We start from the raw sequence: 25719 nt of genomic DNA on the forward strand, positions 1-25719 counted from the left end.
AACTTTCTGCATTGGAGAAAATCAACCTTTTTCTTGGCAAACTTTTTCTAGGCAAGTTTTGAGTCTGTCTGTCTGTCTGTCTGTCTGTGTCTACGTAAGAGGCTTCGGTTCTGATTTCTTGCACAGATTCTTTCCTTCAATAATCTAACTTACTGGCAGACAAAGAAAAAAGATATTAATTAATTACGAAACCTTTTCAAAGCTTATCTAGCAGCTATTTACTAGAAATAGGAACAGGCTATTTGACTATGTGAGAAAAGAACAGATTTCTGTGGAACAGGCAAGGGGAAATTACTTCCACGTATGTACCAGTAACAGGTGTTGTGAACTCATCCATCATCTTACACAGCACTCAGGAGCAGAAAGCAGCTTCTCCTTAGAGCATTATTAATAAAAGATTAGGAAGATGTTCCTTTGGAGGGAGGAGAGGAGAAAGAGTCCTAAAGTGAATGTTAAGTGGTACTTAAAATCTGTTGAATTTGGTAGCTAGGTGCTGTGTTTTTTCAAGATCTGAACATATGTGCGGGGAGAGCAGTTATGTGCTGTGACCCTTGCAGAAAACAAGCCCCTCACAAAAACCAAAACCAAAAACAGACCCCGCACTTGCACTTGAGGCAGGATGGAGGCATTAAGCCTTTCCTCAGGATGTCACATCCTGAAAGACCCCGCATGCTCTGATGAGTTTCTCCCAGTCTGTCCCCCTGAGGGACACCAGGCGTGTGCTGCATCTCCCGCTGGCCGGCCTCACGTGGGTGCACCAGAGCTGGGTGCTAATGTAAAGTGGAAGGCAGCAAAGGCAAGTGGCTCAGCATGGCAATTTGTATCCTGCTCGGGGGGTCTCCTAACAGAACCACAAACGAGGGCTATCTGGGGGCTGGGGAACAGAGGAGCAGCACGTAATGCCCACCGTGTGGGCTTAAGTGCTACAGGAGGCAGGAGGAATTGAGGCTTACTGCTGGCATGATGGGTCTGGTGCAGAGGAGAGCATTTGCTTCTTTCTGTCTTCCCAGCAAACAAGTGCAGAATTTGTTCCAATTTCAAAGCCAGCTTTTGTTGGGAAGCATGCTGGACAGCAGAGAAAAGTGGGGCAAAGGCCATTCAGAAATAATGATTTCTGATCATTTTATTAATAACTGTGAGAAATGTAGCACCTGGCAAGAGAGATAAGTGGATTTTCCTAAGCTCTGTTATAGGCAGGTAAATATCGCTCTGGTTTATGGCAGTAATAATTAAACAGCGCACTAGTCTTTATCTTGACAATTTAAAATTTAATGTAGTTGTTTTCTGGAGGCATATGATGAAATCTGGACACCAGCAACTACTTTAGATGTGAGCTTCGTGGTAAAACACCGTATCTGTTGTGTTTAGAAAATATCTTTCACAAGCACACGTAGCAGTGAGAAAACACCGCTTTTTCATTGTCTTCTGAGTCGTGGAGGCGCCGCTCTTGATAAATATTGCAGTTCTTAAAGAACAGAACAAATAGACTTAAGATCTGAGAAATGCTTAATTCCTTCAACAGTGTATCTCCCCAGTGCAGCCGCATGAATAATAGATTAGTGTAACATATTAATTAATGTTTTTATATCTTTTTATACCGTGCGCCCAGAGTTTGTCAGACATCATCCTTATTTCATGAAACGCTTGGATGACTGCACAAAATAGGAGTGATGCTGGAATTGGGGTGTCTGTATTTCTGGGGAGAGCACGAACCTGTGGGATTTTTGAGGAGCCCCAGCTGGCAGCAAACAGCTTTAAATCAGACCACTGCCACACCTGCTGTGATGTGTGTGGAGCTGTTCTGCCATCCACTTTGCATAATGCTCAGACCAAATCCTTCATCTCAAATTGAGGCTTTGGGGGTACTTCAGCCCGCACCCTTAACAGGTGTAAATTCACATTAACCTCATGCTAACACCATTATGTTTTCTTCTGTTCAACACTGCCTGTCCTCCTACTGGACTGAAATGTTTTTCTATGGTGCAGACAACAGTGTGTACAACTGAGTCAGATCGCTGATGGTGTGCTCTAGAAACCCCATCAAACTAATAAATGGATAAATGCAAAAAGAGAAATTTAATAGAGTAATAGTGGAAGGATAATTTAAGAAGAAGCTTTGATCAGATCCCTGAAGGCACCGGTAGGCCTTAATGACTTCACCTGTGCTACCCTGATTCATGAGTGGCCTCATCTGTGCACCTACCCACATGGCTGTGGGGCCATATAAGCTGTTGGGTGGAGCCTCAGCTTTTTCTTTGAGCTGTGCTTAATGTGGGTCTGATCTTGCATTGTTCTTTGGGTTTTCTGGTTTAACTGTGTGTCTTTTATTCCTTTGGGTGACCGCTGGTGACTCCATAGGACTTGCTGCTGCTCTGCTCAACCAGCTCCTGCGCTATGGGGCCCTACTCTTGGTAAGGTTATTACCCAAACTATTGTGTTTGTTTTTGGCTGCTAGTTTGTTTCCTTTTAAGGTACAGTTGGCCTTTGCTGTTCTTTTACAGCTTTTGTGCCAAGAAATTACTGCCTTTAGTTCATCTAAGACTCACCAGTTGAAAAATAGAGCTGTTTATTCAAAGAATGTCTACTCTACTGTTTCTTCAAAGCCTGCAAGAAGTTCTGGTTTAGAAAACAAAAAATCCTCAGGGCAAAGTCCTGTGTTAAGGGCTGTGCTGAAGTCAGTGAAATAAGTGCCCTGTATTAGGTAAACATCTATTTTTTGAGTGTCTGAATTTTTTGTCAGTGTTCTTGTATTGGTGTTGCTGTTCTCTGTCTTGCAAGATTAATTTTACCCTTATGCAATGGAGGAGCTTCTGCTATTCTTTGTTTAGCTCAGTGAGATTACTCTTGTGATTAAAGCTAGTAGGAATTGTGCTCATTTTTCCACATTCCACTCTTCTCTCTACACATCTTTTGTAGAAGCTCTCGCTCCTTCATGGAGCGGGCTCTAATGGTTCTGTAATGAAGCACATGGATTTGGTGGAACTTGTGTGTGCTTTCCCCTCAAAATATGAAGGCTGTTCAGTTGAAGTGTGAATCCTTCTCAGAAAGCAGTTATGTTGGTCTCTTAGGGTTTTGTGTTTTGGTGTATAATTTTGGCTTTTTTCTCTTACTGGGGGGAAGCAATTTGATGCACATGGGCTACAATGAATGGCAGTTAAAAAGAACATGCTCTTTTTCTTCTGTGGTATCTGCACAGAATTTGACTGACCTTCACATGACCTTACTAGTGAAGAGCTTGAAGCAGGTGACATTAATGTGGCAGGTGCCCTTCTCATTACTTAACTTGCACCTGTGGAGCAGACAGAGGATTTTTCCAGGTGAAAAGCTGGAGAGAGTTAGGGCATGTAAAAGGCAAGGCTGAAGCCTGTTTCTGACAAGCAGCAACTGCTTTGGGTTACCATTAACTCACTGCCATGTTTGATGCTTGCACATCAGTTCATGGGAGGTAATGACTGAACAATAACAATTGATTTTTTTCATTTCATATTAACGGCATGGAAAGTTCTGATCAGTTAGTGAGGCTGGGTTGCCAGTGTATGAAGTGCTATTTTGTAGCAAAAGAAGCATCATCTTTTCTTTCCTGTATCCCTCTCCCATGTGCCAAGAAGCTGTATTAAAACTGTCATTAAGGTATCAGAATTTCACAATCTGTGAAATAGACCATTTTACAATGAATTTCAGTCTTGAAGCAAACATCTGTTAAGCTTAAAATAAATAAATGCATTAGATCAATTATTTACCCAAAGCACACTGAGACAAATGACAAACAGTGAATGACAGAAGAGGGATGGAATGGGGTAGAAGTTCTTTCTAACTCAAAGATCAGCGTTCAGGCAAATGGAGAGAGGGACCGACTTGGGCTGGTAGAGATTGAAGCCAACTTTATTACTTTTACTGAAAACAATTAGAATCCAAACTTATCCCAGGGTCAGCTGCTTTAGTGAATACACTGACATTGTGGTTGTGTAAAACGTTGGGGATGGGCAGGAGGGGAGGCTCTATTTTGAAGTTTAAAAAGTAATTTTGCAACAGATGGTCGGGTTTTGGCAGAAAGTCAGGCCTTTCTGTGTCACTTCTCCTATAGCTTAAGGAACTAGCAGAATCCAAGTGAAATCATAGCTCTAAATGTTTCCACAACATGGGGAAAAAAGGCACGTTTTGTTACATCGAATGCAGACGTTTACCTCTTGCTTTTTTGTTCTGTTACTGTCTGATCTTATTCCCCATTCTCCCTTTTGATTTTAGATACCGTTACTCTCTTTTTGTCTGGTCCTGCTCTGTCTTCTGTTGTGGACAGAATTCCTCTTGCTGCTGCTGCTTCCCAAGTTATCTCTGATCTTGGCTCCCACACTGAGCACCTTCTGAAATACAATTGTTGAGGATGTTCAGCCTTTTCTCAAGTTAGGCTTTAGTACTGTTTGCAGTAATAGCGTTGTTTTCTGTAGTTAGAAATGCTTCTTTTCTAGAAAAATTGGATTCGGTGAATAATCCTCACATACAGTGCTAAGACAACGGGTAGCACTAGTAACCTAAACTGCATTGTTTTGCTTTGTCATCTTTGGAAGACTAAGGATTGCTTTTAACCTTGGAGCTTGCAGTACATTTCCTGCCCTTGGTGTTCTTTGCCTCAGCTGCAGTATGGCAGTTGGAGTTGGATCCACGAAGTTTTGTTGCAACTCACATAGTTCCTTCAGTTACTGTGTCCCCCTGATGCTGGGGGCTGTTGGGACCCATTTCTGCTTTGCTGTGAAAACAGCTGTGCTTTGAAAGGCTGTTTTGTAGGGAGCTTTTTCCTGAGCAGAACAATTAGTGAAACTACAAACTAAGTGGTTGCCACTTACAAGAAGGCGTGTTCTGTTTCTTACAACAAAAACAATGAAAAAGCTCTATTCCTGGTACTTTGTAATAGCTTCTTATGGGATTTGAAGCTAATTCTTATTACACTGCAAAGATGGTTGAGAAAAGCTTTAGATCAGACAGCCATATCAGTATGTCTAACTGCTTCGTTTATGAGTGGTAACTGTTGCTGACACTGTGATTACTGTAGAAGTTGTTGTGATCCCACTTCAATATGTCCATCCTGCTCAACAGTGATGCATCCTGGAGTTTTCACAGTTCTGTCTGTGATTCTGCCAAGCCATTTTTGAGTTGAGATGACTAGGAAATACATGTCGATGTTGAAATGAAACCTTAGTGAAATGTGAGCTTTCCTCGCAAGACTTCTGTGTGCACAGGAGAGCTCTGAGTTGGCTTCTCCTTTTGAAGCTATTGTAGGCCACCTTGTCCTACCAGGCTCCTGAAGAGCTGCAAAGGAGAGTTTGCTACTTGCAGTTTTGTGTTCATCACATATTTTAAGTATGCCATAAAAGATGACAACCTTAAAGAACCATATAACTTAAAGTTATTAGGAAGAATAGTAAGTAGGTTTAGTGTGAGCTTGCTTTCAGATGGAGCTCCCAGTCTACGTTTCTTAATGATAAGAGATCTTTTCAGAATCATCCACTAGCTTCATAGCTGGGTGCGCAGACTTGCAAGTAAGAAACTAGGTTTCATGTGACACTTTTTATCCTGGCTTAATGGTCTTCAGAACATTTTTTCAGCAGTTTTACAGAGGTGTGATGTGAAGTTACAGGAGCATTATTGGCAAATGTCTTTCTGTTGACTTTTCAGACTAAACAAGGTGAATTGCTATCATTCTGACTGACACAATGTAAGCATGTCTGAATGCTGAGTTGTACTGACTTAAAGCTTATTGAAGAGTCACAGCTTTTGTTTCATCCACCCTTGTGGTATTTAAACGGGACAGCCTTAATATTGGAAGGGGAATTCTCTGTGTTGTAACACCAACTTTTGTAATCAGAACACCATTTTTAAAAAGGGACTGATAGAACTAGTTTGGCTAAGTTAGTTTCTTGGCTGCCTCCTCATTTTAAATGGGGTGAAGTGTCATTAGCTGTATTCAGCAGATAGCATCTTAGGGTGAAACAGAGGTGGTGGTGAGGAGGCAAAGCCTTTTGCTTCTTACCTTAGCAGTGTGCACATCAGCAGAGAACCACTTGGCTCGTGCTTCCTGAGTGACAGGGCAGAGATCTCATGAGTGCTTAAGGTAGCTGCCTTGCTTCCACTGCCTGTGTGCCATGGATTACCATTCTGGGAGGAAGACAGGAGACACGTGTGTTTTTGCAGGCAATTACATTATGTTCTGTGCACTCTTATGTTTCTTATTCCACACGTGCTGTGGACAGTTCTCAATTCCTTTACTTTTTCTCCTTCTCTGAAATCTTTATTAATGTTCCAGAAAAACAATAGTGTGAGGCAGTGCTGTTAGTGCTAATATAAGCGGTCTCTACAGAAAAACATGCAGCCTGTTCATAGGGAGGAACTATACTGTAGTGGGATTTCCTGTACATCTGTGCTGAAGTGCAGCATGTCTCATCCTAGTAAGGAAAATGCAACACATCGAGCATTAGAACAGATTTGTAATACAGAGTAGGAAAAAAATATCCGTATGATGCATAAAAACTCCTTTATCATGCCAGTATTTGTCTTAACATGAACAGTTATATCCAAGCTGTCTTGATGGGCTGCCTTTCCAAAATAAACACAATGAGAAGACAGCAGCCAATTGAACTGCTATGTACAATAAGTAGTATGTACTGGAGTTCATCTGAAGTGTCAAAAGTGTTTTAATTGCGTGATGTGATTTATTTTATTGGAAGGTACCAGAAATGTGATATGCATAATAATGTGCGAAATGCACAAAGCGATGCAGGTTTGTCTGTGTTTAAAGCCATTAGAATGCTTTAGGGGAGCTTCAACCAGTGTTCCAAACTACGGTTTTGCAGAGCGCTACAAATCTTATGAGAAAATTCATGCCAGAGATCAGTGTCAGCTGATGTCATTACGTGTCCAGCCTGGCTGTAAGACTCATGTAATCTTAGTTGATCGCTTCAGGTACTGTAATTGAAGAGAGCTTTGTTAAAGTCAGTATCAAGCTGATTCCTGCTTGCTGAAGATCTAGTCCAAGGTTCATAAGCCACACTGAAATAAGAGATAACAAGTAACACAAGTGCAAATTACTAGTGAGACAGATGAAAACAGTCTTCCGTTTTTACCAGTTGTAAAACCCCATCTCTTATACACACTGTAATTTGCAATGTATTATGTTTTGGGGTGTCAGTTCTGTGTTCTGCTCTGTGAGAAAACATTCTGCTTTATCTCATCCCTTCAGTCTTGATTCACAGCAGTTGAACTGGTCATCCTGGCACTACAGTTGGTGTGTCAGAAGCTTCCTACTTAAATTTCATGTGCCTCAGTCTATTAGAGCGATTTCAATTTGAGGGCTGAACAATTTCATATGCCATTTGTGCTTTCAAAATGCTTGGTCACAAGAGGCAGCACTGTCATGTTTGGGAATGGGGAGAGACGTGCTTCACATTGCTGGCTTGTTTCATGCTTCTGTGTGCCATCGTGATGCAAGTAATTGGAAAGAGAAGGGCGTCTGTGGCACATGCAGTAGGTACTTGTAGTCCCGAGGCCTGACTCCTTTCAGCTTTGGCTCCAGTAGTGTATCTGGGAATTCACTTGAGCTTGGGAACCTTGGCTAATGAGCTCAGGAGCCAAACTGGAACGTTATGTATTTGAACTTGCAGGCAGTGAATGACTGGCACTGAGCAGAAGTGATCCATGTCGTGAAGCTTTAGGGTGCCATTAGCTTTGAAAAATACTGTCAGTGTTCCTGAAATACTAACTTTCTGAGGCATAGAGGTCTTTTTGAATATTCTTGAATAAGGCATAAGGTAATCCCTTTTCTAGGCATTATGCATGTGCATCCTGCAGTGAAAAAATGTGTGTCCTTGGGCCTGGTGGGACAAATTCTTCCATTGGGTTATGTGAGAGAAAATGCAGAATAAAATCATAGCTACTACTGAGTTTCTTTGGTGCTCAGTGATGCAAATGAGAGCTGAATTCATCCCGTTGCCTGTATCGGCTTTTTTTTTTGCTCACTGTGCTGAAATGTGTTCGTATTTGTAAGAATGTGTCTGTAGTTTACATTTCCAATTTTAATTTTTGAGCCATGTGCAAGGGACTCCAGGGAACACTGTGTACTGTCAGCAGAAGTTATCTTTCTGATGAATCAGGCACATTGTTTGTACTCCTGCGTTTGATAGACGTGTTGTAATAAGGTCCTGAACTGCTTACTGTGTCTTTATGTACCTTCCCTCTCAGCAGTTGTAACTATTGTGCTGCTTGACCTATATTAATGGTACTACAAACAACAAGTTTAACCATTAACTTGAGAACCCTGTTTGAATGGATTTTGTCAAGAGATGAGAACTGAAGATTTAAGGAAGTAAAAATTAAGAAGAGGGCTGACCAGTGTGAAGCTTTTTCAGTGCTTACTGATCTGAGTAGGGAGTGGGAAGGAGTTGGAAGACCTAAGTTTAAAACCTAATGTCATTGAGTCTGAACGTGTCATTCAGCGTATGGAAAAGCAGGATCTTAGATGTTTATCTTCACTAATATTGTGGTTTTTTTCCTTGGTTATCCCAGTGTGGTGTTTCTGTACCATCTATATGTACACGTGCTGTGTTGCAGAAGAGGGGTATGCAGAAGGAGGAGCATGTTGTCTGCTGCTGGGAGAGGGAGGCTGGTTCTCAGTTCCTTGGAAGAGGTGAAAGTTGCAGAGCCCAAGTGAAAGGATTCGGTGTCAGGGGTTGAGTTCTTCATGTGCTGGAAAAGCAGTCTGTTTTAGCTTGATTTAGTTGGGCTGCATTTCAGGAACCTGTTCTGTGCACGTTATTTGAATTCTAGGCCTCTTTCTGATGCATATGGGTATCTCAAGAATAAGCAAGTGTGACTATTGATCTGTTGTCACTGGCCTCGTGTGTGCATAAAGCCAATGGTGAATGTGGGATGGTTCGATATCTGGTGTGACTTGTTCTTTCATGAGTAAATAGTTCTGTGCTGCTGAGTTCACCAGCATCAGTGGTTTCTGAGATCCTTACAGGGTGGGTATGCAGAAATTGTTTGTTTGTTTTTAAACTGTTGTACTCTGGGTTATGCCTTGGCAAAAGCTTTGTCTTCTCTGATAAAGCTGCCTCATCTTATGCATGCAGGCATCTAAATCTGCTACTGTTTTTATTTGGTTATCTCTTCTGGCTGGGATTTCACCACTCTGTCTGTATGGGATGTACGTGGGTATCTTCTGTAACTGAACAGTGTGTGTCCTCCTGGGGCCTGGTAACTGATGGTGCCAGAAAGATGTGCTTTAGCTAAAAGTGGTGCTGGATATTTCTAATTGAAAATGTCAGCGGTTCATGCTCTGCAGTGGAGCTGTTCTGGTGTGTTATTGCAGCTTTGAATTAAGCATTAAATCTATGCACAGACCAGTGAGGGACGCAGTTTTTGTTCTGAGAGGTTCCTGCAAAGGCTGTCACTGAGGCACAGAATTGCTTATTTTACACTGAATGCAGCAAAATGTGCAGGTAGTCCTTATTACTGTGGATAAACAGGGGTGAGCAGACCTTAGTTTGACCACTAAGATACTTGGTTGAAACAGGCAGACTGAGACAAAGCCTTGTCATCCAGATCTCAGGGGTTGTTAACTTAGTAGTGCTCTTTGGGCCTCGATTTGAAGATTGTAAACAACTTGGTAAACATTTAATGAAACCACAAAAAGCTTTGTCATAGGAAGGGAAGTGCAGGGCAGGACTGTCAACATTGTAGTGATGTGTGAGCAAAGTTGGTGAGAGAAGCCCAAGAGCAGTGACTTCCTCCTGTGTCCTGGATTCCAGAGAAAGGCACAAACAGCTCTGACTAGGAAGCGAGCTCAATTAGACTCACCAGGAAAAAACAAAAGCATTAGGGTAGGCTAATGGGGACCAAACAGAAATGCAGCTCTGCCAACAGAGTTGTACTTGCCTCTAGGTTTCTGCACATTTTTCTTTAGATGCCAGTAATTCCCAAGGTGTTTACACTTAGACAGGCTTTTACCAGTTTAATTTGTTTGTAGACGATTGCAACAAACCAATTTTTCTGCTTACATTTGTATAATTCCTGAAACTCTAAAGGAACAAGTTTAGCTGAGGGAAATTTCTCACTGCGTAAACTTAGTCTGGATTAGTAGCTGGTTTCTGCTCAGTCCTGAGCAGCTATGGGAGCAGATGGGGCCACGTGGCTTCTCCTCTTTCCTTGCCCCGGTCTGTCCCTTCAACTAGTGAAGCAACCACGTTCAGATTGAGGGCATGGTATGGAACTTTTGTTCTAGCAGCTGTGCTGGCTGGCACCTGTGCAAGGAAATGTAGCATTTCCCACTGTATTGGTACAACTGTATGGTTTTTATTTTGCTCTGAGCTTAATGGCGTGTTCTGGCTTACAATCATGAGAGGGCCTTGCAGGTGAGCTTTTGAACTGTCTGCTTGCACCTCTGGTCAACAGCTCCCTGCCAGTGTTGTGGGCTCAGACCAGCCTGCAAGTCATCAGGGTCTTTTTGTGACTCCAGATGGGAGACCTGCATACTTACTAGTCTAAAGTCATTTGTTCAAGTGTCTGTGTTAGCCTGATAGGAAGGGAAAGAAAACTCTGAAGTGAAACTTAGCATTTCAGCCCCCTTCTTGCCACTTTTCAGGTGTGGAAAATGAAAAATCTAGTTACTTGAAAAAATGTGGGCAAGAGGTGAAGTTAAACCAGCATGCTAACTTGGTGCCTTGTTAGAGCTTGCCAGGAGGTGTATTCTCAAGACCCGGGGACAACAAACCGACACAACAGAGCCTAATTTGGTGGTTACTTTTGACCCTTTCAATCTATCCTGCGTTAAGTCCCCCTCCGTGTCTCAGTATCTTGATACTTTCTGTGCTAAAAGGTTAGTGTGAGCTGTCCTGAGAGAATTTTCTCCTATCAGAGCTATAAACCTTATCTCAGTAAATAAAATAAAGCTGGCTAATGATCGCCAACTTTATTATTATTTTTTTTTTTTTTCTTTCAGGGGATGGGTTTGAGAAGGTGCTCATTTCTTTCAGCATCACAGAAAACATCTTAGTCTTCGTTATATATCAGTAAAGATAAGTAGCCTTTGTTAGGCTGCCGAACACTACTGTTCTCATGTAAAGAGTGCATGTATGGTGTGTGTAGCTAACTAGATGGATAGGTGTTTCTGAATATTGGTGTCCTGAATTCATGCTTTTGTTGTATATGCGGACCTGCTGTTGAAGTCAGCAGAAGTCCTGCATGTTTTAGGACTGATTTCTTTTATGGAAGACATCTCAGAAGACAAACTCAGTACAACCTTCAGGGAGAAATGGAAACAAGTTGAGTTTATGTGGCTCTTCAGAAATGGAGAGTTGCCAGCTGAAGGCAGCTGTATGTATGTACAGAGCTGCATCTGGGAGGTTAATCTAAATTCCTTGAAAGCAGTTTGTTATGGTGCTTGTAGTTATTGCAAACTATGTGCAAGGTAAAGCTGAAGAATGTGGAAATCTGTGGTATGGCAAGAGATCATGTTTGCAAACAGCTACATTTTGAAGTAGCTCAGTGTGATTGAACATGCACTACAGATCTTTGTACAACTTGGCAACCTTTGCATGCATGTGTAAAACGGGTGATAAAAACAGTGTAGGAACACGCATTCAAAAGTATCCAAAAGACTGAGGCATAACGTCAAGGATTCACTGAAAATCAGGACTTGATACAGCTCAATATATTTGTACTTTGAAAATTGGCACAGGAGGTCTCTTAGATTGAGAGATGTTTTTGTAGCCTCTCCTGATTACTTTCTCTGAGCTTCTCAATGCTCACTCTTCCTTACTTACTGCTTGCTCCTGCAGAGTCTCCTTTTATTTGTTTTGGTGATGCTATTCACTTGGTGTTTGTTTTTATCAGCTATTCCAGAGAATGCTGCACTTTCTAAGTAAAATAGTTCTGTTTCACATGTTTCTTGCACCTTCTTTTGCTGAACTGTGTTAACCAGAAAGCACCTTGTATTCAGTTAGAAGTATTGTGTGTGTGATGGGAACAAGGCTAGCTCAGACAAAGACATCTGGTGGTCAGGGTCTATTACGGGCCACCTGATCAAGGGGAGCTTGTGGAGTAGGCCTTGTTGCTTCAGTTACAAGAAGCTTTGTGCTTGCAGGATCTCATATCCTGATGAGGGATTTCAGTCACGTAGATGTATACGGGGAAAGCAACACAGCAAGCTGCAGACAATTCAGGAGTCTCCTGGAGTGTCTTGAAAATAACTTTCTAATCCAGGTATTAGACGAAGTGACCAGAGGAAAAGCATTACTGGACCTGGTGCTGCACAGTGCAGAGGAGTTCATTAATGAAGACTGCAAGCAATCTGGGCTGTAGTTACTATGTCCTTGTTGAGTTTGTGATCTCAAGGAGTATGATCTTAGCAGAATCAGGACCCTGAACTTCAGGAGAGTGAAATTCTGTCTTTTTAAGAAATTACTGAAAGAGATCCCCTGGGTTGCTGTCCTTAGGGACAAAGAAGTGCAATGAGCAGAGTTGGCAGCACTATAAGGATGTCCTTCTGAGCACAAGAGCCCTCCATCCCCCCAGCATAAGAAAGGAAGCAGAGGAGGTAGGAAACTGTCATGAATGAAAGAGGATCTACTGATTAAACCAAAGGAAAAGAGGGAGATGTATGGCAGTGGATGCAGAGATGGGTAGCTTGGGAAGGATGGGGGATGTCAGGGGATGGACTTATTGTTGGATAAGGAACTGGTTAGATGGTCACAGCCATGAAGACTGGAGCACTCTCCTATTAAGGAAGATAGAGGGAATTGGGCTTCTTCTGTCTGGAGAAGATACCAGGGAGACTTCATTGTGACCATCCTGTACTTGAAGGGAGCTCGTAATCAGGAGGGGGAACTTTGCAGTCTGATGGTGATAGAACAAGGGGAAATGGTGTTAAACTTTAAGATGAAAGATTTAGATCAGATTGTAAGAGAAAATCTTTCTTGGAGGGTGATGAGATGCTGGAACAGGTTGCACAGAGAGGTTGTGGCTGCCCCATTCCTGGGGGGGATGTTCAAGGCCAGGTTGAATGGGGCCCTGTGCAGTCTGTGTTGGTTGCTACCATCCAGCTCACAGCAGGTGACTGAAACTAGGTGATGTTTAAGTTGGCTTCCAACACACCTTGTGACTGAATGCTGTTGCAACACTCTGGTACTCAGTTGTATCAATTAATGCATTTTGGAATGATTTGTATATCTTGATAATTGTTATTTGAATGTCTTAGTAAGTGCTTTTCTTCACAAAGCAGTTGTTACTAACAGCGGAACATCAAAGGGGTACAGAAGGTAGGTCGTGAATCTTATGTGGTCCATGCAAACCTATAAAGTTAAACTGTTACTGGTAGGAGATTAATCAAGAGGTTTGGAAGGGAAGAACCCACATCATGACAAGCTGCTTCAGATAATGCAGAGAAGTATGCCTGCATCTCCTGTCCTGTCGGTTGGTTTTGGTTGATCTGCTAGCTACTATCCAGTGCACAGTCATTACTAGTATTTACCCAGAGGTACTTATGATCCAAGAAAACAGGGGCAAAATCTAAATGCTCGAGTGCTCTCCTCTTACCTTATTCATGACAAGTGTCCTATTAGGGGAAATGTTGCTGGATCAAGATCTTGAACTGCTCATTTGGATTTCACTCAGGTTCAAAGTAAATCCTTGTTTATGATATTGGTTGGGACCAACATCCTGAGACTATTGTATTGGCCCGAGTCATCAGGTGAAAGTCTTCCTGGAGGCAAGTGTGCAAGTTGAAATGGCAACTTTTCCTTGTGAAAAATCTCAAGTTGCTCTAATGCTTCAGATATGGGGATGAACTAGAAGTACTCATAAAGCAAACTATTTTTGCAAATATTTTACTAATTCTACTTGAAAGTACAATCTTCAGGACCACAGGCCGGTTACAAGTTGCTCTTGTGGACCATCCCTTTAAAAGTGACACCTTATTGTGAGAAGCTTAATGGTGCTTTTAATAAGGCATTTAGTACCTTATTCTCTGGGGAGTGTGGGCATGCTGTGTATGATGAGATGGACCAAACAGATCTTCACAACAGCAAGACTAAATGTACAAGTGATTTTGCTGCTTTAAAAACAGGAAAAAACCCTCTTGTGTTGCATCATTCTGCCTGGGAAGTGCTCGAAGTTATTGTGACAGGACGGTATTTTGAGCAATTGTTGGTGATTTGTTTTTTAGCACACAAAGAAAGTAATAAATCTGTCACCCTGAAAAATCAGGTTGTGACCTAAAGGAAGGAGCAAATTGTGGCTTTAGGTAAAAAAGAGTGACCTGTCTATGAGGGTCATTTATCATTATAACAAAATTGCTGGTGCTCTGCTTGCTGACCAGAAAGAAAGGCTGTGGTAAGCAGAATCAAGGGATGCAAGCATCCGAATATTTTTAACTGATCAATATTTTCAGGATTTACAAGCAGCCAAAAACCTGTCAGCATGCAGAGTATGTGTGCTGCACGTCTGTTCTGAGAGAGAGAACAAGGGAGAAAAGGTTCAATTGGTGATTAAAATAGGTTTTAGGTTTTGAATAAATAGTAGCATTCAAAACTGTATCTTGCTGCGGATGCCCTTAGCAACCTGTATACCTGCTACGGTGGTACAGAAAATTAGAATCAAACTAAGCTTCAAAGAAGCTTAGATGAAAACAATAAGCAACAACATAAATCTTTTCAAGGTGCTGTTGGCATTTGCTTTCTAGTACTGCATGTGGCACGTGTAGAAAGTCTCAGGAAGCTGTCTCAGAACTCACACAGGGTATGTTGCATTTCTTGTTTGGAATTAGCAGTCCCAAACTGCTAATTTAAAGAGAAATAACCTCCAGCCTCTTATTTCTTGCCTCACCATTCATTCTGTGTTATCCCAAGTGTGAAATTGTGGGTATCTTATAAAAAAGAAATAGCAGAACAAATTCAGTGCCCCAGTTGAGGCTGTCAGGTCACATCCATTGTGAAGTGTGCGTTCAACAAGTTAGTCATACCAGCTGGATGTGTTCTGAAATAGAAGCTCAAAATGCTGGGTTCAGTTTGTCAATATTCTCAAGTATCAAACCTTCCAGAATTAAAAGTACTTAAGAGTTAATTTAAAAAAACAAACAAACAAACCTATTTATACTGCTCATTTCCTAGTTGAAGTTTTTCACTTTAATCTGTTTATATATAGAGTTTGCAAATGCGTAATGAAAGGCAAGTTGGGAAGGAATGCAATTTCTTGTAAAGTAATTTACATGCCAGCTGCTAATTTCAGTTGGTTGCCTTAGTGCAGGAGGCTCTTGTCAGACCAGGGCATCCAATACTAATCCAATTCTAACATGTTTAGAAAAGCATTTATGTTTCCAGCTCTCACCTTATTTTAGTGTTGCACTATATTACAAATGCCTGAAGCTATTTCAGTGCAGTTTGTGAGGGTATTTCAATGTATAAGGACAGGTGAAGTGCTGTAAACTTCCAGTGTATCATAGAAGACATAATGGTAAAAATCATGTAGGTGAAACAGTATATAATTCATAATATGAGCCATCTTTTTATTGCCTGCTGATAATGCTGTATTAATTGATCTTTATTTAGGAAATAATTTTAGCATAATTTTATGCACAAATATTAAGACTTGACTACATGGCTATGTATAATGTCTTTGACTGGGGCCCGTGAGCCAATGTCTCTGGTTTAGTTCTACACCAGGGGGTCTCCTCTTTTGAGAAATCTAAGTCAGCCTGGAAAGTACCCTGAGTTTGTCATTAGATAACAGCACTTTCATTTTGCTCCTTCTGGAGGGTATCTTGACATTTATCTCCATCTTGATAGAATATATTTTCCAATTTGAGTTAAGAAAAAAAGGAAATGGAAGTTTTATAATGAGCATGTCTTAAATATATTTTCGTCTAATTATGAGATTTAAGCTTTAGTACTAGACACAGTATGCTCAGTCCTTGTGCTTGGGGATGTTTTAATTGTATTTAAAACAGTTTTCCCTAAATTGGCACAACACAAAATATTCTGTTCTCCATATTAGACTTGCATTTACAGGAAAGCAAAACAGAATCAGCTCAACCTGTGATTCTGTGCCAGTAGGAATGGCTTTGGTAATAACTCAGCGAGGTCTGATTTACAGCACAGCTTTCATCTCTTCTTTTTAAATTACCATATAACAAGCTTTGTTTATGCTCTCATTAAAACCATTATCCACATGTCTTCCGACAATATTTTTGCTGTAAACTCCAATCTTTGCATATAAAAAATGTCTTGCAAATAATAGAAAATCTGGGTAGAAATTGATTGGCCGGGAGATTCGTAAAAGCCCTCATCCGAATCAGTTTAAGTTCATCTGATTCAGCTTATTGCTACAGATCAGAAAAAAGGGAAGTGTAAGGTAGATTTCTTGTGTGAAGGTAGCATAGGTGGCCTTACTCTGCTTTCCTTCTGGTATCTTCTAGCTTAGTCAGTATTATTCCAAAAATGAGCACTGCTTTAACTCTTGTTTGAGTGAGGTTGTCCTTCTTCCTCAAAGCCTGGGACTAAACTACTGGGCAGCCAGGTCCTCTGCCCAGCAGAGCTGAGGTGAGGCTCTCCTCTCTTCACAGGGAGCACCTCAATGAAACCAAAGAGATTCCATCTGGCTCACCAGTGGAGATCACTGCTTGTGAAACTATGAAAGCATGAAAACAGAGCAAAAATGTTGCTCCAGAATAAGTGTTGTTTTTCTCAGTCCCCCTGTTTAAGTTTTGTTGTTTTACTCTTGCAAGAAATAATTTAACTTTCTTTTTCCCCTATCCCTCCAGATACCCGGTAACATATATTTTCTTTCTCACTTAATCTGATGCAAAGAGTAACTTTGTTATTGTTCAAATTTTCATCTTTGGAACTTGGTTGAAACCAGTTTGTTTAAAAATAAAAATTAATTGAAGGAAAACCAACAAAACCAGAAGAAAACCCAGGGAGACAACTCTGAAATGATGGCATACAGGTCCTTCTTCTAGGAATTGACTTATTTTCCTTCTCTACTGGAAAGATTTTTCTGTTCTCATACATTGATGCTTTATTTTTTTTTAATTACTTCATAAAGAAAACTGGAAGAAACCCAGACCATGGTAGTGAAGGAAGGCACAAGGAGGAAGGCAAACTCAAGACCTTCATGTTTGTAAGGTATTTCACCATAAATACAGCTGTTTTCAGCAGTTTTTTCATGGATTTGAGGGAGGTTTTGTGTCATATGAAAACCCTTTGAGCAATATTGACACTGCTCTGTCCACGAGGTGTGGCTGATATTCATTTCAGTGTATTCATTTAAGTGAGGATCTACAGCACTTTGGTCTGTTTCAAGGGTTGGTGTTTTACTTTTTAGAAAGTGGTAAGATATTGAATTTACTGTAAGGCAATAGCAAGTTGTAGGTAGCAACCATAGAGGAGACATCTTTACTCACCAGAGCTTAGAACATTTCTAGTTTTGGAGTACAAAACTGGATGCTGAAGCCTCTTAGTTTCATCATCTGAGAGTAATGGCAGAAACTGAGAAGGCATAAAGAGCTCATGAAAGAAGAGAGTATGTACCTATGTGTATAATGCAGGATCCAAATCATTTGGGTTTTGTTATCAAAGGTGTGAGTAATCCTTCCTTCCAATGCAAAGAAATCAATGCTACTAAGTTTCTGTACTAATATAATATAAACACTAATACAAATAAATTATATATAAATAGTTATAAAATATAAATACTAATATAATACAAATACTAAATATAAATACTAATAAATATAAATACTGAAGCCACTTTTATAATATATGTAGATAAACTATCAAGAGTTCTGAATTAAAAGGCGGTGGTTATCACTCAACCTGTGCTGCCTTTTACTCTCAGATCAAAGTCTGTATAAACTTCAGCACAGGAGAGGTTTGAGCCATTGTCCATTAAGCACCGAGGAAATTTCAGCTAAGAAATTTCAATTAATTTTTCGGCTGCTTCATTAGTTCTGAAGTGTTAAAATCTTTAACTCAGTTGCAGTAAAACCATGAGGTTCAGAAACTGAAGGGAAATAAAAAGAAATGCACACCCATAGCTGGTATTTAATAATACATGGCTGTCTGAAGTTGTTGCTTGTGAGCAATTAATGTGGGCTGTTTTTTAATATGTCTGTTATCGCTTATTAGCATCTGGTTATATTCTCGGAACAGAAGAGAATGGATTAAAGGGGGCTGAGTTCAGCAGTGGCCACCAAGCTTCTGGGGGGGCTGGAGTGTGTGTCCTGTGAGATGGGACTGGGGCTCCATTCTGCAGGAGGTTGAGGGGGCAGTGGAGGCCAGGCTCTCACTGAGTCATATGGTGGGGAACCAAAGGCTGTAGTTGTAAATTGAGGTGGGGACAGAAGGAAAAAGTCAGTCTAACAAAGCACGGGAGCTGGTTTTTGGGGGAAGCATGCTAAATGCTGTCTTAAAGATGCAGCCTGTTGTGGGCTGAGGCTGCTCTGAGTAATCTGCTGAACTGGAGAGCCCACTAATCCTTTCCATGTAAGAGAACTGTAATTTTGTTTTTCCTTACAGTTATTGTTAATTATTTATTTAGTTATGTTTAGTTTAGGTTTAGTTATTGAGTGTGTCCGAGTAAATATAATGGAGAATTTTAGAACTCTGTGCGTCCTCCAAATAGCTTTTCAGATGTATGCAGAAGAGTCTGGAGTGTAACTGTGCTCACTTTTCAAAACTGTAACCATGAGCTGTGTCCTTGGGAATCTATTCTCACTTCTAGATCAGTTTATCTAAAGGGCAATATTCTAGCAAACACTTAAGAATAAAGCAGGAGCCTGCTGATGGCAGTGTGGAATATAAGGGTACCAGCAAGGCAATAGCAGCAAAAGCTGGCAAGATCTATAGAAAATTACCCTTCTGGGTGAGTGATCAAGGCTAAATGCATGTGAGCATGAGGAAGATGGGATCAGGTTCCCTTTAACTGCAGTTTGGACTGATGACTTGACTACCCTGATTAGATTAAAAACAAGACATTACAACAGAAGCAATGGAGTTCAGCCTGTAGCTTGCAGACAAAATTAAATAAAATGCCATCTTAACTCTATCCTTGAGGAAAACTACAATGTAAAGTTGAGGGAACTACATGTTCCTCAGTATTGTGCAAGGTGACATCATAGTGAAAAATCTTATCTGTTTGTAAACTAGTGTTTTGTCTTGGATCTACCAGCGGAATGGCTATTCTGATGCCCTTCATTTTGCTTTGCTTACTCTTGTTCTCATGTGCTAGTGCTTGCTTTCAGCTCCAGAGCTCCAGCCTTCCTAACCAAGACCGTTTTCATAAAAAAAAATCAATGAAATTCTGATATTTTTGGTACAAACGCTCAGTAGAATTATTTAAAGTGGGACACTGCAAAGCTGTAATCTGACTCATTTAAAAACCTTTGCCCAGGATCTGGTCTGTTAGGCCAGTGGAGTGGAACGGCATCCTGATTCTCTGAAGTGTCAGTAACTTGAAAAGTAACTTGAAAAGTATCAGTAATACCTCATGTTTCCTTTTCAAAGCCTTTGTATTTTAACGTGAATTATTATTTCCTCCTGTTGTCTCAGACAGCATATCCCTGTGCTGTAGTCCAAGAGGCAGGCTGAAGAAAGGCAGCCCTATATTGTAAATAGATAAGGACTGCTCTGCAAGTAATGCCGCATTTTATTTTGTTGGCCCATGATGTCAGAGGTGGATGTCGATCCTATAGCAGGAAAGACAGAACCTTCTTGTCAGTATTGTTACCTGTATTTGTGTGACAGGTGGCAGCAGAGGGGCAGTTTGAGAAAATGGTGTGTGATGTGGAAGTGTGTATGAAGCAGAGGTGTGTCACTGCATTCCTCCATATGGGGGAAGAAATGGCATTCAGCAATGCTTGCTGAATGTTGATGGAGACTTAAAGGGCAGATGTGAGTGCAGTGAGGTGGCAACAGTGATATGAAAGATAAGCCATGATCTGGACAGTCATGCACAGATATTACACCACAAAATGGAGAGGGTCTTGATAAGCTGAATTATGGATAACAATCAGGAAGCTGGGTATGGAGCTGAATATTGGCTTCGGTGCATTGTAAATGACAGATGCGATGTTGGATTATCACAAAGGTGGGTCCCACAAATGCTTACACAGCAACAGAAAGATCACTATGTGCAGGGTTGTCAGGGCTGACCAAACCAATACGAGGCTGATGCTGACAGTCTCCTGGATTGCATTATTCTGGTGCCGAGTTGTCAGCACTACCAGCTGGAGTCAAAGTGGCAGTGGATGTGAACAGAAATGTGAGTTAGCCATCAGATAAACAGTTAAGGATGTAGCCCTCAGTAGGTAAAGCCATGTGCACTGTCTTTTAGGATAGAAAAGGAGTGATCCTTCTGGATTTCATAGAACCCTTGGCAAACTGACTGCTTTGTCATGATACTAAGCTTAAGGCTCAAACTTCCAGAGGCAGGCCAGAGAAGAAGGCAGCCTTTCTCTTGCAATACAATAATGTTAGGTCCTATACCAGTCTGAAGACTTTGCATCACATTGCCAATCTTGGCTGAGCTGTCCTGTCACATCCACTGTATAGTCTGGATTTAGGTTATCTATGACTATTCAAAATGGTGGCAACATTTTTTTCCCAAAGTAGCATGGGGAAATAGAGATCAGATCTAATAACTAGAAGTGCTGTTACTTTTCAAGTTACTCTAAATGCCTTACATGAAGCAACCTGTAAGGAACAAAAGAAGTAAAATATAGTTGCAAAAAAAAGTCAGTAGAATCCCAGCCTGTGTTAATGATTCTGATCTAAAGCCATCCTGGATGTCTATGAACAAAAACAACTGTCTCTAGCAAACAGTTGTCTGTACTGCTCTATAGAAAACACTTCTCAGCTGACCTGCAGCAGAGACCCACTTCAGAACCAGTTTTTACAGCTAACTCACCTAACTACTAACTGAATTATCTAGCTGTGATAATTTGCAGCTTCACACCATTACACATACCAAGTACTCCATGAGGGAAAAGACACTAAAACAGGTGATTGCAGCTACTACGGAACTTCTAATATATTATTGCTGGTAGATGACACTGGTATTAATGTGATGTTATCTCTGGGTTTATCTCGAGTTCTCAGAAGGGAAGTGGGGTGCAATCACTACCAAATGTTGTGTAATCCTCTCACTACAGTCCTGTAGGTGCTGAGTATCTCATTACAAGAGTGACGAGAGTTGAGCGTCTTTAGATGCTAAGATGTCTTGTGCAAAGACTTGATTCATAGGGCTACTGGTCTTGACTATGAGCTGCAGTTACTACCAAAATAAATGTGTAAATAGAACACTAAATCTGTGATTTGGATAAAAAAAAAATTGGACAAACTCATAAAAGTGATCTAGAAATTTCTTTCAGTAATCAAGGAAGCTGGCACTGGCAGTTGCAGAGGGAGTGCTGATATGGTTGGTATCTTGGCTAGTAACGATGATGTGAAAGGAGGATTAACTTAAAGCATTTGCTGTATTAAATTCAGAAGTGTGATTTTATTTATGCATTTATTTTCCTTCTAGTGTCTATGAAGAACAGGCTGCTCTTGCAGAACTTGACTGGTACTCTGGGTATAGCTATAGAGATAAAATGGGCTTCATTAGTTAACAAAATTCTGCCTTAAGCTTATTTTCTCATTTCAAATAATGTTGATATTTCAGGCTTCAAACTGGACTAAGACCCTTTAACAAATGGCTGCGGAATGTGACTTGTAAACCTACACAGTTTTTTTTTTACCATTTGCAATTTAAGTCAGAAAATATTTGTCTGAATTAAGCTTGAGAAATGACAACTTATCTTGCTTGATCTATAATCTCAGTCATGTATAAGAGGAATAGTTACCATGCAGAGTCCCAGTGTTAATGTGGTTTCTAGGTCATGTCACACGCCGGTGTAAATAGGGTGTGAAGTGTTTCAATGACTTGCCTAAGATAGTACAGTGATCCTATGGCACTACCCAGAATGAAACTCAAGGGTGGCTCCTGATCCAGTGACCTATTCCTGGAAACACCGCTGCCATAATCTCACTGAGCAAACATAAAGCTTTTATGAAAGATGAAAAATACACAGTTTTGAAACAATGCACTTGAAGGCAACAAGAGGCATTGCTGGGTAGTGTGCCTACTATTTTATCTCATCTTAGCCCTAGCTCCAAGTCCTTTTTGACACAAGACTGTTTTTGTGAGCTCCCTACTTTGGATATTTGAGGAAAAATATTTCAGACAGACATCTTCAAACAGAATTTACTATTGAGAATGCTGACTGAGGTGGAAGTCCTGTAACCTCCTAGCAGGCAGTCCGTGATACATACTTTAGGACCAATGTGAAATACTAGTAGTGAATTGGGTGGCTCTAATGGGGATCTCTGAGCATTGGCATAGGTATGGAGAACTTTTTCAGCCTTTAAGGTAACAGATCACTTCAGAGGTAATCAGATAATCAAGTCTGTACCCTTACTGATGACTAATAAGAATTGCTCAGTGTCACGGTAGCTACCAAGGGAGAGGAAAAGTGGGAAATAAAAATCCTGTGTGTAAATAGATTTCCATGCTTGTGTATATCAAATTCATTAACGTTGAATGGGTGTCAAATGGAGAGAAGAGGCTCTACAATGCTTCTGCTAGGAAAAGCATTGGACTAGTGTCTCATTCAGCACTTATACTCACTGTATCCATGTCTATGTCAGCTTGAACAAGGCACATCTGAGCGTATGCACATGTGTACAAGGTTAGATGCCAGCTGCATACCAGGCACTTAAGACAAAAAAGAAAACTCCTGACTCAGACAATGCTTTCAGAGCTACTGAGATAACAAACTGAAATTCCTAAAATGCAGGATGTCCTGCTGCATGAGGGGCCAGTGAGAAGGTGGAAGGAAGTTGGACAATCCCAAAGAGAACGATTTGCACAAACTTACTATCAAGACCAAATCAGAAAGCCAAATGTGCAAGTAAACACATACTGAAATTATTACAGCTGGCTAACTTTGCCACCTGATATTTTAAAGGAGATAAGCCAGTACTGACAGTTTCAATGAAGGAGATAAATCTGTTCTTAGATAATCGACAGTTTTTCATCGCAGTAGCATTCTGATCTAGACTGGATATAATCCCTGACTATGAAGTAACTTCAGATATATGAAACAACCTCCAATGCAGCCTGTGGCCTGCTCTGATTCCCTTTCTGGGAGCAAAACATTCTAGGTAAAATTTTAACTTTTAGGAATTGTTTTTGCCTATTATTAAGTTATTCTATTGTTTCTTTTCCCCAGTGCTCTTATAACCATGCAAACCAGTAAAGAGAGTTATACTAACAAGACTTTGCTAAATAATTACACTAAATCAAAATGCTTAGCAGCGTTTGCTGTATTTGTGTGTGTATTTGTATCTATGAAAGTGCATTTAATATAAATTTCAGTACTGTGTAAGTATATAATTTCTCCATCTATATACATATATACACACATAGACACAAATGTATGTGTAAGGAGTACGGACAGTACAGCCATTCATCTGCTGGGGAGGGGAATAAGTTTGGAAATGGTAAAAGGAGTTATCCATTAAAATTGAACTGCCTCAGTTGGTGGGAGTTTTTGCAATGAATATCACAGTATAACATGCTTGACAACAGGAAGCGATGTCACAAGACAGCAGTTTGTGGAACGCAGGGAAACAACTTGCTTTAATGACTTAGAATACATATAAATAATGAAGTTTCTCTACATTCTTCTAATAAATATCCATACAGCTGAAGCATTTTCCCCCCATTATGCTGCTAGTTATGCTAGAGAAATGTCTAAAGTCAATGCTTTTCCAGTCAGATGAAGTGGGTAACAGAAGGAAAAATATTTAGCTGAAGAAAACAATCCTGGAAACTTCTCAGTGGTGTCCATGCAATGTTGTTCTCAAATATCAAATGAATGTTCATGACAATTAGCTCAGGCTCTGCCTTAGAAAAGCATGGAATGGGATGCCAAATTTCCTATACTATGATGTAATAAATTCTGTTTTATTAGCAGGGCTTCAGTTTTCAGTTAAAAACAACTAAAACCTGTAATATGTACTAAATTCTGCTTGTGATGCAACTCAGTGCTCCTTCATGGAGTAACTGACACAGTTTTTCAGACCCTGTTTAGTAAAAAAGAGAACAACAAACCAAGCAAACAAGTGAAATGGTAATCTGTCAGTGTATGGAATATTCAACCACATCTTTAAGTGTGATGGATGTCAATGGCATGCAGAGATGCATATTCTTTTAGCATCTCCTTGTTAAATGTGCCAGGAGACTTGCTGTGATCTGATTAAATGTTATGTCATTGTCCGTTGGAGAGAAGACTTGCAAAAAATAACTTCTCTAATTTGAAACATTAAGGATTAACTAACTCCCCATATAAGAATGATGAGAGCTGATGGCATAACTCAGATTTTGTTAAGGTTCTGGATTGCTTCTACCATCTAATGTTTGGCTAAGGATCACAAAATTTCCAAGTAATAGTCATTTCTGAACATGCAGTTAACACATTAATACTACAAAAGCAATTGCATGTGCTGGTTTTCTTGACTTTGAGCTCACAGAATGTGAGGAGAAAATGTTCAGAATTCAACCTTCTTTAAACTTGGACAGCTCTTTAAAATGATTTTATGTGCTGTCTCTGTAAGCATGCTGTATCTGTCATCTTGACAGTCCTTTTCACAGTAATTAGAAAGGCTTCACATTTATTCAGGTGGAGTATTTCTTGGCAAAGGTGAACACACAAAACATTTTCTCCTAAGTTAAATATCTCCTTTTAACTAGAAACGTGTTCTGCTTAGATTGTCCTGGCATCTCTTTGTGGGAAACAAGTGGTTGTTTTAGTCATCTTGTAATATGTTTTTTAAATAAGAAGTATTACATTTATTCTCTTATTTTTAATAACTAAGCCCATGCTGAACCTCTTGGCTCTCTTGTTTTGGCGTGAACTCAGGGAGTCTTTTGCTTGTATCAAGACCTTTGTTCACATAGGTTGGTTCTTTTCAATGCTTTATAACAGTAGGAAAAGCTCTGTGGAAGAGCTGAATGAGCATCAGTGCAGCCATAGGTGCTGGTGGTATAGGGACTGCCTAGCTCTGGCAGTTGGTGAAAAAAGCTCATCTAAACAGTCTCTGCATCTTATGTGAGCTCTACAGGAGAAATATCTTTTCTTTACACACCTCTTCACATAAAAGAAAAAGGGCATGTGTGTTTGATGTGGATCAGATAATGAATAATTGTGATTAATATCACTGCCTCTCAAAGAACTTAGGAACTTGTGTCAGGTACTGGATCTTCCTTGACCAAGATGGCTGTTTTTCCTGTAGGAGGAGTTCTTTACTGCTGAATTTCTTGTTTGAGGTCAGCTTCCTTATCTATGTAATCAGGCCATTGTAGGGGAAGTCATACGAAGGCTGATTTATCATGGATTGGCTGTACGTTCTACCTTTTGAATCTTCTAAAAGCCAAATAGAATATAGCACGCTTTTCTTCACTGTCACTGATCTTGTGGAGAGTGAGCACAGGAACTATTAGCCTTCATTGGACCAGTCTTCATTCTGGGCCAGTACTCTTTCTCAGGCTGTAGCCAACACATGCAGCTCTTGATTCAAGAACAGGAGCCCATTCTGACCAGCAATTGGTCACTGCTGCTTAATGTTCTTCCTGAGA

The 25719-nt window shown here is 40.4% G+C and overlaps 1 long non-coding RNA gene across 1 annotated transcript in view; it reads left to right on the plus strand.

Moving 5' to 3' along the window:
* The first annotated feature begins 2275 nt into the window (after window positions 1–2275).
* LOC140255773 (uncharacterized) overlaps window positions 2276–25719 on the plus strand; it is a 46990-nt gene continuing 23546 nt past the window's right edge. Inside the window, exon 1 of the long non-coding RNA XR_011904544.1 lies at window positions 2276–2411. This is a non-coding gene — a long non-coding RNA (uncharacterized lncRNA). The remainder of the gene's footprint in view (window positions 2412–25719) is intronic.

Source organism: Excalfactoria chinensis, chromosome 8 (assembly GCF_039878825.1).
Source record: "Excalfactoria chinensis isolate bCotChi1 chromosome 8, bCotChi1.hap2, whole genome shotgun sequence".
In the NCBI taxonomy this organism is placed as follows: domain Eukaryota; kingdom Metazoa; phylum Chordata; class Aves; order Galliformes; family Phasianidae; genus Excalfactoria; species Excalfactoria chinensis.